The 16,862-nt window shown below is 42.2% G+C and overlaps 1 protein-coding gene and 1 non-coding gene across 3 annotated transcripts in view; one reads left to right on the top strand and one right to left on the bottom strand.

Moving 5' to 3' along the window:
* Positions 1-16,862, bottom strand: part of TULP4 (TUB like protein 4) — a 243,174-nt gene that overhangs the window by 207,129 nt on the left and 19,183 nt on the right. The window lies entirely within an intron of this gene.
* LOC131515599 (U6 spliceosomal RNA) lies at positions 6,281-6,384 on the top strand. The gene has a single exon (XR_009263656.1). It is a non-coding gene; the product is annotated as a U6 spliceosomal RNA (small nuclear RNA).

Here is a 16,862-nt window from a genome sequence, read left to right as displayed (position 1 = left end):
AATGAAGAAAAGATTATTTTAAATAAGCAGGGAGGGTAAGGTAAAAAAATGACCAGTATTAAAATATCAAAAATAAAAAAGCAATAACCCCCCCAAAATACAATGGCCTAAAAAGCATATTCACTAAATTAGTCATTTTATAATGTCTAAGGTTTCCTTTCTTCACACACATTATATTAGTCTTGCCTCCACAAGACTGATGTCATACTACCGTTCTAAAAATTCATACTGAGGCCTTTGAACCAACATTCAAGTTCATAAATAAGGAAATGAAAAAAGAATATATAAGAAAAACAGGCCATTTTCCTACTGAATTGTAAATTTTGATTCCCCAGTTACTGCAAAAGCCAAACTCTTACATCTACTGCATTGTACCTCCTGCCCATCCATGTAGTTAACACCACACATTAGTCTGGTCATAAGGAGGCATCACCTAACAACACCATTCTGAAGTAACAGCCGTACGATCTAGGGAACGACTTTCTAGGCAGAGAGGTTCACATTGCTAAATTCCAAGCGAAGTCAAGTATCAAGTGTTCACAGCTGCCTGCTTTGCCTGAGAAGCCCTTGGAAGAGAATGAGTAGGTCTGCTGTAGGCCTCAGTAAGAACACAGGGAGGCCCACACCATTCTAGGGACAGGGGAAGAAGACAGGCCAAGGATACTGTCCCAGTTATACTAGTGACAAGTGACTAGGCTGGGACAGGGATATTACCCATTTTCTTTTCTTTTTTGTTACAATTATCTGAAGTTAGACACTGAGGAAGTCATTTGAAACTAATTTTTGCACAATTTAAGCCATGTGTTAAAGACTCCTCATGCATACAGACAGGGTATCATACACTTAGGCTAGAAGTATTTTCTAAACATACTACTACAAACTCTGTATTATTATCTTCCCATGACATTAAGATCATAACATAAAAGAGAAGGGAGAAGAATATATCTTTCTATCAGACCTGAGGTTATCATGGAAAAATATTAAAGTAGTTTATATGTATTGTTAATGGTATCTCTTTAAAGTTTCAACTAAGTGGTAGAAAACATATCCAAAATTTAAACTCTTAACAATTATTAATTGTTCTACATTATCTACATTATCAAAAACCATGTCCAGTCCTATGAACACTACCCACCCCAGATCACCCCAGAGTCTGTGTAAAGGAAAGATGACTTCACCCACCCTAATACAGAGACTGTGATTTATGTCTGAACCTCTTAACACAATGCCCTGCAGGCAGTGGAGCTTCCAGAAGTATTTGTTCAATTCGATGTTTAAAGCGGGGGGGGGGGGGGGGGAATCAGGATCAAATAAAGACTCACTGACATCTATTACAAACAAAATAAAGTAATAAAATAGGTAAAATGATCAAGAAGAAAAAACTCTTGCTTCCAGAGCAGCTGTTCTTTTAAACCCATGATATAAAAATTTTCTCCAATTAAACCAGACAAAAAGGTTACCCAAGTAACATTTCATTTTTTCCCAAGAAAGACCAAAACAGAGGTCTTCAAGATTAAGCACTTCAATCAAGTCAATCAACACAAGCTAAAACACCATCTTTTAGTTCTAATAATAAAAGCATCTTCTGGATAGTGCTGGGTCGTTTACATTCAAAGTAAGAGGCCAAAAAAATCTATTTTATTCTTGATTTCCCCTCCAAACACTCCAAAACAGACTGTATCAAAGCAACTGAAGGAAACGGTGAGGTGCTGAACTTGGTTCTTTCTTCACAAAGCTGTACTGTCAATACAGCTCACTGTATTATATACCAAGGCAGGACACCTTTAAGAGTCTCAAAGGAGCTGTGTAAATAGACCCTACGCCATTCCCCTAACACTGCGTCTGAAGCAAATACGGTGCAGTCCACCTGACTGACAATCAACAGATTTAAGACCCCTTCAAAGCTCTGTCACTCCACACCAGGAATGAGAAATTTAACACTAAACGAAGGGAGCCCACGCTTGCCTCTGCCTCTTGCCAAGAAGGTCCAACACAAACTAGGGCCCCAATATCAGAGGAAGTGGGGAGAGATGCAGGAATCAGGTGACAGGGCTGACAAGATGGTATGTGAGTGAAGAAAGCAGAAGTCAAGCTTGAGATGGCCCAGAAAGACCGCAGAGATTACTGCTTCCAGAAAAAAGAAAAAAGGAGTATTCCTGGTGCCCACATACCTGAGACAGTTGCAAGAAGGAGCGACTAATTTCAGGCCATCTCAGGATATCTGCATTGTGGAAGTGCACTCTCCACAGCCTGAGAATCATCCTAAGACGTCCTGGCAGAAGGTCTGATATTCAAGGTGCAGAGTGACAGCTTCCACATAAAAGCCAAAAGTACTCTGCAGGCCACCAGAAGGTCAGAGTGACCAAGCCTAGTGTGACACAAGAAATGAAATCCTACACAACCCACACTGAGCTCCCCACAGAGGATACGTAGGGGTAGCTATTATTCTTGCCATGGTAGCCAAGGCCAATCCTTGCTTCTTGACCCAGCACAAACTTCCCCAATCAATCCATATACTAGCTGGCTAAAGTCTATTTGTCAATGGATTTTTCAGAACTCTAAGTAATTCTAAAGAGGTAATGTTGTTAAGTACTATCACCGCTATACAGGTTAACCCATAAAAGTCATTTTAACCCACAATGTACTTATAACACCACAGTACTTTCCTCAATAATGCTCTTTACTGTCTATGAAGAATCTCATTTCCCCGACCTCCCTGACTGAGGGGCTGTTAAAGGTGATGTTCAGAACCAGGAAAAGCCAGGCAAACAAACACGTAGATTCTAATAACTTAGGCCCTGCCTATTTGCACAACAGAAACACCTCTGTACATTGGCAGAGGAGAAAGTGCTGCTTTCCACCTATCACTTCCCAGTTATTCCAAATTAAAAAGCACAAACACTTGGGAAGGGTATCCCAGGGCACAAGTGCTGCAAGTCGGGACCATCGAGCTGGCCTGCTGCTACCTCTCTACGCCATGAGCTTAGGACCAGAGAAAAGCTGAAGCAGTCACTAATTAGGTCGTGTTTACCCTTCCGTTGTCAACTAAGAACATACTGTTTTTGTTGCTTTAGAAGAAAGGTCTCCCTAGTTCATTACAGTCATTATTCCTACTCAGTAAGAGATAATATGCTCCAATTTGAAAAGTATGTGTGAATGGCACACTCCTACACCTCCTAGCAGGGGCCCATCCACATTCAATACTTTCACAGACACAGAATGACAGTTCCTTGGAAGTCACAGGGTCTTAAATAAGCTGATAATTTATTGTCCTCCACAAAAGAATTACAAACAAGATCTTAATTAATTTGCTAACAGTTATGGCCTGTTTACTAAAATTAGCCCAAATTCCATCATTTTGCTTACTACAGGAATTTGCATAAGGCACATTTCCTTGGACCCCATCCTGGGAGAATTAGTACTGAGGAAAGTAAAACTTGCCATTAAAGTAGTTGTACATCTAAGGTGGCTCCAGAAGAGCTGTCCCTAGGGACAGTGACATAGAGCTGCTGAGGGACAGAGTGGGCATAAAGAGAGAGAAAGAAAAGTTGTGACTGTGGCCATCCAGATGTCTCAACTTAGTGCTCAATTTGTACACCAATGCCAGGAGAAACAGAGCTGGTGACAGTCGGATTGGGACCTTAAAGGTCACCTTATCCAACGGCCATTCACAGGTAGAAATACGGCCAAAAACTCAGAGGCTCAGCTCCTCACCATGGGTGAAAGCACTCCTGCCTCACTTCCTTCCACTGCCCACAAAAACGTCAGCACCACCATGCTTGGAAGCAGGGGTCTCCCAAAGGTCAAGTTCTGTGGTGCATGAAAGATGGGTAGGGGCACCTGGGTGGCTCAGTTGGTTAAACATCTGGCTCTTGATTTCAGCTCACGTCATGATTTCACAGTTTATGAGACCAAGTCCCATGTCTGGCTCTGCACTGACAGTGTGAAGTCTGCTTGGGATTCTCTCCCTGCCCCTCCCCTATGCACTCTCTCTCAAAATAAATAAACAAGAAGGAGAAGAAGAAGGAAGAGGAGGAGGAGGAGGAGGAGGAGGAGAGGAGGAGGGGAGGAGGAGGAGGAGGAGGAGGAGGAGGAGGAGGAGGAAGAGGAGGAGGAGGAGGAGGAGGAGGAGGAGGAGGAGGAAGAGGAGGAGGAGGAAGAGGAGGAGGAGGAGGAGAAAGATAGATGGGAAGGGCTAAGAGTAAAGTAACAGAAAACGCAGATGTAGATGTCCTGGGACTCTTACAGTCTGTGTGGCCCAGAAGTGGAGGAACCGTGCAGACATTCTATAACCTAGCAGTGAGTTGTGTGCCAGTGTGCAGAAGAATCAGCCTTTCTAGAACTCAGAGCACATTACCTGAAAAAGTTAGGGAAAAGTTAGGTTTCTAGTGCAGCCTAAAATTTAACCTATATTTATTTTTTTCAACAAGTAATTACTGAGTTCTAGCCATCTGGGAATTTACATTCTAATGGGGGAACAACAGCAAAAGGAAAGAGACAAACACTTAAGGTTCTTGCCCTTGGGGGTGAGGGCTGTGCAAAGGAGAAAACAGCCTTGTGAGGGGTGGGGAGGGAAGGTCCTCTGACAAGGGACAGCAACACAGACCAAAGAAGCGATGGAGCAGGGGTATATGCGGGACAATGAGGCAGGGAAGACTGGCACACACGAGGACGTGAAAAAAGACCGGGGGGCCACAGAGCAGAAATCGAAGGGCTAGGACGAGGTTTAGGCGGGGCCCTGTCGGCACAGAAGGGAGCTCATCTCTATCTTGACGGGGCAGGGCCTCTGAACGGTACCAAGCAGCAGACTGAAACGGTCCATCTTTCACGTCAAGACTGCCGGATGGGGACAGAGTGAAAGCGGAAAGGACAGGCAGGAGGTTGCAGCGATCCAGGGGTGAGGCGATGGTGCCTGAAGGAAGCTGTTCACTCGTGAGAGGGAGGAGAGAGCAGCCTGGGGCTGAGCTGTGGAGTTGGAACCAACAGAACTTCTGAGGAACTAGATGAGGGAGCGGAAATGGAGGCGTGGCTGCCTTGTGTGGGAAAAGGGGATAATCACACTAAAATGAGGTGTTGGCACGGCCCACACTCCGTCTCTGCCGAGACTGTATTCCCACTTACTAGCCGAGGGGCCCTGAGTGCTGTGGGAAGTAACTTCGTCTCTCTGCTTCAGAGTCTGACATTAGCAGTCAGGGAGAGTAAGAGAATCTACCTCACGGATTTACTGAGAATCCAATGAGTTAGTATCTGTAACATACTTAAAACAGTGCCTGGCACACAGTAGGAGCTATACAATTCTATTCTTATTACTATTCTCATCACCTACTTCATGGTACTGTTGTTAGGACTAAATAGACTGAGTTTAAGGAACTGCCTGGCACATTAATTCTCTCAATAAACGTCGGCTCTTATTGCTATCATCATGAATGATTCCCAGTCGGTGGCAATAATTGAGGTGAAGAACAGAATGGAGAGGGGGCTGCTGTGAAAAGGTCCAGAGGGCCTGTGGAAGAGGTTCCATTTGGTGTGTTAATTCTGCAGTGTCCATGAGGCATTCAAATGTCTAGGTCAAGTGTGTCGCTGGACATGAATCTGAACCTCAGAGGAAAAGTCTGGAGTTGAGATATTAACTTAAGAGCCATTCACATAAAAATGAGTTAACTACAGAAAATGGTGAGCTTGGTGACAAGGAAGATTAAGGTGGAGGAAAGAAGATGGTCTAGTGGTGAACCCAATGGAACCCCAACATCCCAGGTCAGGCCTGGGTGGAAGAGGCAGAAAAAGAGACTGACAAAGAACCGTGCAGAGGAGGAGGAAGGCCAACAGACATTGGGTCCTAACAGCTCTAACTTCTGAAAGGTCAAGTTGGATAAACACACTGGAAGGAGCCACATGGAGATTATCAATGATCTTGACGAGAGCATTTTTAGCACCTTACATATTCATTTCAACTCTACCTTTCATTTACAACACCATAAAAGAACATGAGTCTCAAGGGTGATGTACAGTGAGGAAAACTCTGACCTCAGAGTCAAGAGACCAAAGTCTAAGCTTCAAGTCTAAGGGTCTTGGGTAAGTCCCTCAACAAAAAGGGTGTCCATTCCTCCACAGGTAAAATGACAAAATTGGACCAGATTCCCAAACACAGGTCACAGGCTCTCTATGTGTCTAAAACCTGCTAACCAAAGTACATAGTATTCTCAGTATTTAAAAGGTACTGACCGCTCCTTAGCCATTTGGCTAAGATCAAGTGTAAAATGTGCTAAGAACCATGCATCCGGTGCTCACTTCAGCTGCACGCACACTAAAACGTGTACAATACAAAGAGTGGCACGGACCCTGCACGAGGATGACATACAAATTCATGAAGTAGCCCATGTTTTTAAAAAAAAAAAAAAAAAAAAAAAAGAACGACGCATCTACCTCGGGTACAGTTCCACAAACAAAACTGTCACGTTTGTTTCTGGCTGAAATTATAACTGAGCGTGGCAACATCTGTGAAGCTGGGAAGCAGCCATGGTTAAGAAGGGAGACTCTGGAATCTGAATGCCTGACTTCAAATCCCAGCTCCATCACTTACTGCCTGACAAGAGCTGTGCTGTTAAGCTGCTCAAGGCCTAGTTTCCCACTCTGTGAAGTGGGGATTATAACACTGCCTACCTCACAGCGTAGTGGAAGGTTTTAAACGCATCAGTCCTTGAAAGACCTCAGCAGAACTCTCCACTCACCTTCCTCCTCCCTCTTGACTGCTCTTTGTCAACCTCCTCTGCTGGCTCCCTACCATGGCCTGACCTGGGATTCTCAGACCCTCTTCTTCTCCATCTCTGTCCTCTCCCTCGCTAGGCTCATCATGAAGCATACAATTACATACTGAATAAACAGGAGCTATGAATGCCATTATCTTACAATAAAGATCCTAACTTATTAAGATCACATTTCTGGGGGCAATGAGGGAAAATAATAAAAAGAAAAATATGATGGTGAAAATGCTGGTGATCCCTGGTAACTCCCAACTCAAAAATTCTTCAGAAACACACCTGCCATCCTATTGCATGAAACGCAGTACCGTCATTAAAATCTACTTCATTAATATAAGGCTTTGTTCCCTACTAGACACTATAATCTCCCTGATGGAAGCATACCCATCTGACTTAGTGACAGCACCCAAACAGTAACTAGTGAACAAATTTCTCTTGGTACTTACTCCCCTTAACTCCTAAATTCCACTCCTGAATTTCTAATTTAAAAATTAAAGAGTCTAAAATTTTTTCTGCAAATACTTTTAAAGGCTCCACTGCACAGGTGCCCCATAAATGCTTCCAAGGCCCTATACCCTGCCCCCACCCCCACCACATACCCTTTGTTTCATCACAAGCAAATTCTACAAATTTTCACATGTGGCCTTCCGAAAAGTTTCTCCAGGACAGATTTAATCTCAGTGCTTTCTAACTTTCTGAACTTATTTATTTTGAGAGAGAGTGTGTGTGTGTGTGTGAGCATGAGTGGCCGGGGGAAGGAGAGAGAGGGAGAGAGAGAGAATCCCGATAAAGGGCTCGAACCCACAAACCGTGAGATCATGACCCCAAGTCAAAATCAGGAGGTGGATACTGAACCAACTGAGCCACCCAGGTGCCCCAGCACTTTCTAACTTTAAAACCCAACTTTTTAGAACATTTTGCTTTGGGAGGATAGTTATACTTGAATCAAAGCTACCCTTTCAAAATTTCTAAAGGGCAAACAAACCCCACAAACTCTGAGCTACCAGAGACAAAGCATATGTGAGACATTTCCCTGCCCATCCTCCTCTTAATTGACTTATGACACGACACTGAGGAAGCTGGACCAAAATAGCTACCCACCTGACCAAGATTCAAATGTTTTCTTGATTACCACACAATAAGCAACAATTGATTAAAGAAAAAAAAAAACAGCAAAAACTACTGAAAAACTGCTTATATTAAAAAACCAATTACAGTTTATGTTTAAAAGAAGCTGGTATATAAACTGCGAGGCAAAGTAAAGGCAGCCTCAAAAGCTATCACATGAAAGCACAATGAAGGCTGGGATAAATTAGCTCTAATTCATGAGACACGTCATCAGTGAAGGATTCAGAATTTCAGGAAGAAATTTTTGAAAGCTTAGAAGACTTTAAAAAAGGGCAAGCATCGGGGTGCCTGGGTGGCTCAGTTGGTTAAGCGTCCAGCTTCGGCTCAATTCATGATCTCACAGTTTGTGGGTTCGAGCCCTGAGTCAGGATCTGTGCCGACAGCTCGGAGCCTGGAGCCTGCTTCAGATTCTGTGTCTCCCTCTCTCTCTGCCCCTCCCCGGCTAACACTCTGTCTCTCTCTCTCTCTCTCTCAAATAAATAAACATTAAAAAAAAAAATTTTTTTTTTTTAAAAAAAAACGGCAAGCATCAAATCAATGGATGCTATATGTTAATTTTAGCTACAAGAGTCCAAAGTGAAGTGTGAAATGAGGAAAGCAGCCAAAGGACACTCATGCAAGAAATGTCCACGCAGTGCCCACCACAGCCCCAGGCACAGGGCTGGGGTTAGCACCTCGAAGTACAGGGAAGTCCCATCCCTGCCCTGAGGAGCTCCCCGCATAGTGGGAAAAGATGGAGGATAAACTTCAAGACTACTAGATAAATTCTCTAACCAACGGCCAACAAAGGGCTCTCAGGCAGAGCTAACAGAATCTTGATTGCATGACTGGTCCATGACAACATAAAGCCAGTGAAGGATCTTTAACACTGTACGACAGCAAAGCAAAACAAGAAGATGTGGGGGCACCTGGGTGGCTCAGTCAGTGGGCATCCAACTTTCAAATTTGGCTCAGTTCATGATCTCACAGTTCATGAGATCGAGTCCCCCATCAGGCTCTCACTGACAGCAAAGAGGCTGGGGACTCACTCTCTCCTTCTCTGCCCCTTCCTTGCTTGCTCTCTCCCTCTCTCGCAAAATAAATAAACTTAAAAAAAAAAAAAAACCAAGAATTTATTGATAAAAATTATATTGACAACAATACCCATATAATGACATGGACGCAACTGTCTATCAACAGATGAACAGATAAGCAAAATGTGTACATGTACCAACAGACAGACAGACACATACACAGAGGAATATTATTCAGCCTTAAAAAGGAATAAAATTCTGTAATGCTACAACAGAGATATACCTTGGAGAGCATTGTGTTAGTGAAATAAGCCAGTCACAAAAAGATAAATACTGTATGATTCCACTTAACTGAGCTACTTAGTGTAGTCAAAATCACAGGGACAGAAAGAATGATGGCTGACAGAGGCTTGAGGGGATGGTGGTAATTGTTTAATGGATACACAGTTTCAGGTTTACAAAATGAAAACCGTTATGAAGATGGATGGTGGTGATGGTTGCACAACCTTATGAATGTATTTAATACCACTGAATTGTACACTTAAAAATGATTAAGATGGTAAATTCCATGTTATGTACATTTTATACTAAAAAAGTTTTTTTAATATCCCAATAATGGAGACTTTATTATAATCTAAGGCAAAATTAAACCAGGGTTCTACAGATATAGTGGAAGGCTCAGATCTGGGTGGCAATTTCAAGGGAGACTAAATGAAATTATACTGCCTAGTGCCTAGGTAAGGAAAAGGTCTTAATGCTACAGATTAAAGTAGTCAATAGATATGAATGCTCTATGTTTGACACTTGTTATGTAACTTCACAATTATTAGCCTTTTCAGAAACCCAGATTTTTTTTTTCTACCTGTATCTCTCTACATAGAAACAAGAGAATGGGCTTTAGGAACACAGAACAAAGAATAAAGAAGCAAACCCTTCAAGACCATGATGGCCGTGTGGTGGCAGCAGTCAGGCACCGGAGTGTGCTGGCTGGGTCACACTCCTGAGCTGGGTGACATTTTGTGCCTCAAGTTTCCTATGAAGTAAAATCGTTGGGAGGAGTCAATAAACATACGAAAAGTACCTTGAATACCGCCTGCCACGTAGTTGTAATTGCTCAATAAACGTCAGACATTGCTGTTGTAATTTTATTTATATTCCACCCATTAAACATTTTTTTAAATTTGGAATAAAGTAAATTATTAAAAGAACGTGTAAAAACAATTATCACCCAATTCAACTTAAAAATTAAAATGGAACAGAGAATTATGGGGGGGGGGGGAGAGTAAACTTATCTCTAATCAAAATTAAATCTACCAAAATCTTTGACAATTCCTGCAGAATGGCCTTGGTGTGATGAACCTGGAGAGACAGAAGGCATAGAGCAAGAACTGATGACTTCTGTACTACAAAGGACCCACTTTACATCTTTCTCCACATCTACAGCCTCCCTGTAAGACAGAAAAATCCCCATTGTACACATGATTAAACCAAGGCTCAAAGAGTTTAAGTTTATCAAAATTCACCAGGCTGTTAGTGACAGAGCTAAGATTTGATATCTGACTCCAAGCCCACACTTTTTCTACCAAACTGTGTTGTGAGGATTAACAACAGTAACTATCATTCTACACCCATGTTGCTTTGGAATAGGGAGGGAAAGTTGTATATAATTATTTGATGAGAACAAAACAATGCATGAAGCAAGGCCAACTCTGTTATGGACTCTAGAATTTCTAGAGGAAATGACAAATATCCAAACCCAAATTTCATGTTAAAATGACAGAACCACAGATTAGGAAAAGCCTTCCCAATACTCTGGTCACTCAACACTGGTGAGGATGTGGATAATGCACACACTCCAATTCTAGCCCATCCTTCCAGAAAGCAATTTGGCAACAGGCAGAAAATAAGTAAAGCCAAGAGTGCTAAAGGCAGTCTGGCTAAGGGGATGATTAAGCCAAAGATGTCCACCAATAGTGTTAACATCATTCTAGATTTTCCAGGAAGTGCATTTTGACAGGCAGAAGAAAGAAGTCATGTAAAAACGGGAAAGGCCAAAATCATCCTTAGTTGTAAATATTTTTCCATCTGAAAAACTCAACAGAATTGAATAAAATTAGTACTATTAAGAGAGTTCAGTAAAATGGGAAAAAATAATACATAAGAATAAATTACACACAAAACAACCTGCAGAAAACAGACTGGTACCACTGAGGGGCCACTGAGAAGTTTCTAAAAGACAAGGAACAGATGGGACTAGACTGACACAAAAGTACCAGAGTCTTAATTCAGCCAGGCAAAGGCAAGCACACCACTCTCCATGAAAAGGCTTCAGACAACGGCTGTCCACGGTGGGCCAGTGAGGGGAGTGGGAATCTGGCCTGGCAGGACTGCCTGCACCACATGCACCAGCCAGGGAACACCACTCGGGTTAGCACTGGACCGCCACGGTGACGCACCAACCAGCAAAGGAGCGAGATTCCCCAAAGATCCGAAGACGTACCAGTGCATGGCCACTAACTGTGCACAGAGGCCTAACATAAGGGCAGCAGGAGCAGGAGTGGGGAGGGCAGGAGCTCCAATTCAAGAACCCTCTTCTGACCTCTCCGGGCCTACCCTCCCCTGTCTGACAAGGGTCTAAAAAGCAGGGAATCCTGCCCTTTCCTCTGTATGAAGCCAGGCTGGCTTCTCTTATCACTTAGTTGCTTTGGTTTTCTAACTGTATGACATGTTGGCATGCCAACCTTCATGCAAGATTTTTGAGGGCAAGACTCCCATCTCTCACTGTACCTCTGTGGTCAGACATGCCAGTGATTGATAACAATGCAAACAGGAAGAGATACCAGTTTTTCCCCAGCATGACCACTAGGTCGTGTAACTATTATAGTTTCAGAATTGTACATGTACCATTCCTGAAGACTGGTATGATCTTTTAATCAGCCCACAGACTCTTCATGAATACTGCCTTAAAATCAGCTCAACTACTGAAACATCAGTCATTTCTGACATCTGTAAACCACTGCATTATGCTCTCACTGAGGCAACACTGCTGAGTGAGGTAAGAATTCTTTAGATGGTCCTTCCTCACTAAACTAAGGCATATCTATGTAAAATGCAGAGTAATGCATTTTATGTAGCATACACGTAACTTCTTTTCATTTAAAAAATTAGCCTAAACTCAAACTGAGTAAAGAGCAAACAAAACTGAGCACAAGTGTCTGCATAATCCATTCAAAAGAAACAACTCACAAGGATCAAAAAGTAGGATGATATTTATCACCTATTTATTTTATTTTAAAGTAGCCCCAAATTAGAAGCAATCCAAATACCTTATAAAAGTCAAGCACTGAAGTATAATTTATATACTTGATGGAATACTACATTCTTCAAAAAAGTGTAATTACCAAAGTGTTCATTAACAGATGGACAAATAAACAAAGAGTGGTATATACACACAATGGAATATTATTCAGCCTTAATACCAAATGAAATAAGCCACTCACAAAAAAAGACATATAATGTGTTAATTTCATTTATATGAGGTATCTAGAGTAGTCAAACTTACAGAGGCAGCAAGTGAAAGGGTGGCTGCCAGAAGCCAGATTAGGAGGGATGGGGAATTTTTTTTCATGTTTATTTATTTTTAAGAGAGAAAGAGAAAGAGAGAGAATGTGTGTGAGTGGGAGAGGGGCAGAGAGAGAGGGAGACACAGAATCCAAAGCAGGCTCCATGCTCCGTGCTGTCAGCACAAAACCCGATGTGGGCCTCGAACTCACGAACAGTGAGATCATGACCTGAGCCGAAGTCGGATGCTTAACCGACTGAGCCACTCAGGTGCCCCAGGATTGGGAATTCTTGTTTAGTGGGTAGAGCTTCAGCTCTGGAAGACAAAAAAGTTCTGGGAGATGGTGATGATGGTGGTGGTGGTGGTGGTGGTGGTGGTGGTGGTGGTGGTGGTGGTGATGGCGGTTGCAAAACAATGTGAATGTCCTTAATGCCACTGAAGTGTACACTTTAAAAAAAATTTTTTTTTAACATTTATTTATTTTTGAGACAGAGAGAGACAGAGCATGAACGGGGGAGGGGCAGAGAGAGAGGGAGACACAGAATCGGAAGCAGGCTCCGGGCTCCGAGCCATCAGCCCAGAGACTGACTCGGGGCTCGAACTCACGGACCGCGAGATCGTGACCTGGCTGAAGTCGGACGTTCAACCGACTGCGCCACCCAGGCGCCCCTGAAGTGTACACTTTAAAAATAGTTAAAATGGGGCGGCCCCTGAAGTGTACACTTTAAAAATAGTTAAAATGGGGCGGCCCCTGAAGTGTACACTTTAAAAATATTTGTTAAAATGGGGCGCCTGGGTGGCGCAGTCGGTTGAGCGTCTGACTTCAGCCAGGTCACGATCTCGCGGTCCGTGAGTTCGAGCCCCGAGTCAGGCTCTGGGCTGATGGCTCAGAGCCTGGAGCCTGCTTCCGATTCTGTGTCTCCCTCTCTCTCTGCCCCTCCCCCGTTCATGCTCTGTCTCTCTCTGTCCCAAAAATAAATTTAAAAAAACGTTGAAAAAAAAAATGAAAAAAAAAATAGTTAAAATGGTGGGGTGTCTAGGTGGCTCAGCTGGTTAAAAGACCAACTCTTGATTTTGGCTCAGGTCATGATCTCATGGCTTGTGAGTTTAAGCCCTGCATTGGGCTCCAGGTGGAGCCTGCTCGGGATTCTCGCTCTTTCTCTCTTGGCCCCTCCTCCACTCAATCTCTCTCTCTCTCTCTCTCTCTCTCAAAATAAACATTTAAAAAATAAAAAATAAAAAAAATAGTTAAAATGGTAAATTTCATGTTATATACATTTTCCCACAATAAAAAAGCATAATTATGAAAAGCATATAGAAACATTAAAAACATTTATGCTATGTTAAATTTTAAAAAGCATACAAAGGTATTCATGGGTTTGATTAAAACTATGAAAAAATGTATATGACAAAAGGTTTCAAAAGAAAGCTCTGGTAAAGAGTCGTAATAATGGTGGAGACTGGGCGATTTTCCTCCATTTTACAAATATACTATGGTATTTAGCTGTTATTTATGTAAACTTATAAAAACATGAAAAACTCGCACACTAGATATAATACCAAGAGAGCAAATCCATGGTGTCTGCAACCACAAAGCTCCCTTGTCTGCTACTTCTTTTTCAATTCATCCAATCCTAAATTTGGGGGGGAAAAAAAGGTTTTATAAAATACTTAATATTTGGGGGCTGAGTAATGACCTAAGAACTGGTAGGTAGCTCTGGGTGCACAGAGAGAATTTAATTTTCATTAAATAAACAGTTTCCCTCTTACTCTCATTTTAAAGTTTAAGAAGAAAGCCAGGAGAGGGGCACCTGGGTGGCTCAGTCAGCTGGGCATCTGACTTCGGCTCAGGTCATGATCTCACGGTTCGTGAGTTCCAGCCCCACATCGGGCTCTATGCTGACAGCTCAGAGCCTGGAGCCTGCTTCAGATTCTGTGTCTCCCTCTTTCTATGCCCCTCCCCGTTCACACTGTCTCTCTCAAAAATAAACATTAAAAAAAAATTAAATAAAGCCAGTATTTGCCTTACTTGAGCCAAAATTTCCTTCTTAGCCATTACTTTTAACCCACCTCAACTCTTTTTTTTCCTTAAAGTTTCTTTATGATATTGAGAGAGAGAGAGTATACAAACAAGCAGGGGAGAGGCTCAGAGAGAGGGAGAAAGAGAATCCCAAGGAGGCTCTGCATTGTCAGCGCAGAGCCCGACATGGGGCTCAAACTCACAAACCATGAGTCATGACCTGAGCTAAAACCAAGACTCAGATGCTTAACCAACTGAGCCACCCAGACGCCCCAAGCTACCTCAACTCTTTTGTGGAAGAAGTCCAGGGTCTAAGTAAGTAAATTAAGTTCTGATCAAATAAAATTTCTCGTAAGCTGGACAGGCAAGGAAGTGAAACAGGAATGAATGGGACCAGGAATCAGAAGACAGAATCTGGTTGGCTCTGCCGGTTAGTGGCAGGGAGGCCTCGAGCAGCACGCAGCTTCCCCAACCTCGGCTGCCCATCCGTATGTAAATGTGCAGACTATTTGCTCCACGCTTTACCAACAAATAAAAATCAAAAGTGATGTTCATAAAAATGCTCTGGAGAACGTAACATGCTTTATAAACTAAAAGGTGATACCTTGTCAAACTCACAATATTAACTTGATCTTTTTCCCTGTTGCCATATGGTATCACATGAAATTAGACCTTTCATATATGCTTTTCTGCTTTTACATTATTACTTCTTACTTGTCATTTTGAAGGCACTGAGTCTCCCCAGCCCTCAGAGCTCTGCATTTTTGATGAGAGAGGTACAGCTCAAGGCTTTCTATTTAAGATCTGACATTTCGGGGGCATCCCCCGTGGTTTGTGAAAAGAAGCCCACAGAAGAAGAAAAGGTCAGATGGGATACAGAGCTTCGCACGACCTACATGCAACACTCCCAATTTTCATTCAACAGCAGGGCTCTTCCAGCACTATTTTAGAATACCACCTGGCTTCTAAATCATGTAAAGCAGTAACAAATGTTTCCTACCCTGTTGAAGGCAGGAAATTTCGCAGAGTAAGGAGCATGCTAGAGCAGCCGTCCAGAGGGTGTCTTCCATTGCAGCCATGTTTACTCAGGTGCTAATCATGCCCTTCCCCTTGTCCAAACCCCAGTAATACAGTATACTTCATACAACCTACATGTTCTGAAAAGGAAAACTGAGTTTTAATTTTAAATATACTCTAAGTCAAATGGGAAAAGAAAAAAAAAAAAACTCTTTTACAACTGACGTACAAATAAAGCAGATCACGTACATTTGGGAAGATAACAAACTAACACCTTTATAAATTCCTAAATTCTCAAATGCCACTAATTCCCAGAATTATGGGACCACTCTTTTCTTCACCTTGCAATCACTAAGTGACACTGTCAAATCTCCTTGGATTACTGCATATAGGTTCACAACCCACACAAAATATTCAATCCCAATAAATTCATAGAGGGCTCTCAAATTCATACAGGGGATCTGTGTGTGTAACCAAACAACTAAAAATGGAAACAGCTATTTTTCATAACCTCGGAAATCAGTGGAATACATGATCTGCCAATGACCTGGCGGCCCCCATGGGATAATTAAGAGCAAGGATGGAAAATCCACTGATACATCCTTTTTTAAATTTATTTTATTTTATTCCAGTGTCATTAACATCTAGTGTTATATTAGTTTCAGGTGAACAATGTAGTGATTCAACACTTCCATACATCATTCTGATACATCCTCATTTAAGTGAATGTGATGAAAAGTTAAAAGCGGATTTTAGAAAAAAAATTACGCAAGGATTTTTTCTGATAGCAAGCTCTTCCTGTGCCTTTAAATTTTAATTTAAAATATTTTCTTTATTTTCAAGTTTTCAGGAATACCTTCCACATCAAGCTACCCTGCTTAAACTTTGACCACAATTTCTCAGAGTTCAAACAATCCTGATATGAAAACAGGTTATAATGCGTTTTACTAAAAAAGACATTTAATTTTAGAAAAAGCAATTTCAGGGGCGCCTGGGTGGCGCAGTCGGTTAAGCGTCCGACTTCAGCCAGGTCACGATCTCGCGGTCCGTGAGTTCGAGCCCCGCGTCAGGCTCTGGGCTGATGGCTCGGAGCCTGGAGCCTGTTTCCGGTTCTGTGTCTCCCTCTCTCTCTGCCCCTCCCCCGTTCATGCTATGTCTCTCTCTGTCCCAAAAATAAAAAAAAAAATAAAAAATAAAAAAACGTTGAAAAAAAAAAGAAAAAGCAATTTCAGAATCTGTTTAACAGGTTCATCTCCTCAACTTACAGGATTTTTTTTTGTTGGTAACGGTAGCATCTTTTTGATGGTAGTGTCTTGTTTTGTTTTAGTTGACTTTACTGTTTAGTTTTCCTTTAAATTTTAATC

The sequence above is a fragment of the Neofelis nebulosa genome, chromosome 6 (genome assembly GCF_028018385.1).
Source record: "Neofelis nebulosa isolate mNeoNeb1 chromosome 6, mNeoNeb1.pri, whole genome shotgun sequence".
In the NCBI taxonomy this organism is placed as follows: Eukaryota; Metazoa; Chordata; class Mammalia; order Carnivora; family Felidae; genus Neofelis; species Neofelis nebulosa.
This window is presented reverse-complemented; position numbering and strand designations above follow the sequence as displayed.